The sequence below is a fragment of the Nicotiana tabacum genome, chromosome 1, assembly GCF_000715075.1.
Source record: "Nicotiana tabacum cultivar K326 chromosome 1, ASM71507v2, whole genome shotgun sequence".
Classification (NCBI taxonomy): domain Eukaryota; kingdom Viridiplantae; phylum Streptophyta; class Magnoliopsida; order Solanales; family Solanaceae; genus Nicotiana; species Nicotiana tabacum.
The window spans coordinates 216,499,972-216,500,825 of NC_134080.1; the positions used below are offsets into that span (position 1 = coordinate 216,499,972).

The 854-nt window shown below is 30.8% G+C and overlaps 1 non-coding gene across 1 annotated transcript; it reads left to right on the top strand.

Moving 5' to 3' along the window:
• Window positions 1-425: 425 nt before the first annotated feature.
• Window positions 426-518, top strand: LOC142165305 (small nucleolar RNA Z122). Its single transcript, XR_012696148.1, has one exon. It is a non-coding gene; the product is annotated as a small nucleolar RNA Z122 (small nucleolar RNA).
• The last annotated feature ends 336 nt before the right edge of the window (window positions 519-854 follow it).

Consider the following 854-nt stretch of genomic DNA (forward strand, 5'->3'; position numbering starts at 1 on the left):
TCGTGTATAATCAGTGCATAATCTATATATACGGGCTAGAAAAAATAAATAGTGAAACTCATGGCTATTACTGTAAAGAGGCTAAATTAAAGCACATCGCATTAAAAAAGGCCTGGTTTTATAGCCGCCGGCCCACTTCTCAAAAGTTAAGAGTTAGGGTTAGGGTTTCAGATTTTATGATAAATAAAGCTGCAATTTGCAATCCTTCAACCTCAATAACTCTGTCTCTCGTTTTCATTTCTCTCCAGAAAGTTCATAGGTTTTTTAAATTTCAGATTTTTATGGCTTTCTGCAATTGAAATAACTGGTTTATCTCTTCTACTACTCTCTGTGATTAAATGGACGCTACATTCGTTTAAGATTTTTTATTTTAAAAAAAAAATCACTTTTTTTTGGAATTTTGGAAACTGAGAGTGTATTTTACAGTTGGGAAATGATGATAATATATCGATATATCAGAGTTTCAGTAATCTGTACTGTGCTGAATAAAATTTTTTGCACGTCAGTCTGATCTCAACTGTGAAATCTTCTGATCCATTAATTTTTCTCACTAGTTTAAACTATAGTTTGTATTGCTAAAATTAAACAGATTTGTTAAATCTGATATGGTCTATTTTTTCTTGTCCAAAATTAGTTAAACGAATTTAATAATTAAGTACATATTTACTGGTTTTGAAAATGTGATCTACTTTGGCCTGTACATCATCATTTGTATCCTAACTGAATAAAAGCTTGGACTGGGCGTGTGTATGGTTTCTTAAAGATACATTTTTTTTTTAATTTTTGTTGTATATATATGGCTTGAGGATTGCCAAGAACTGACTAATTTTACATTTGTTGTCTTCCTCCCAAAG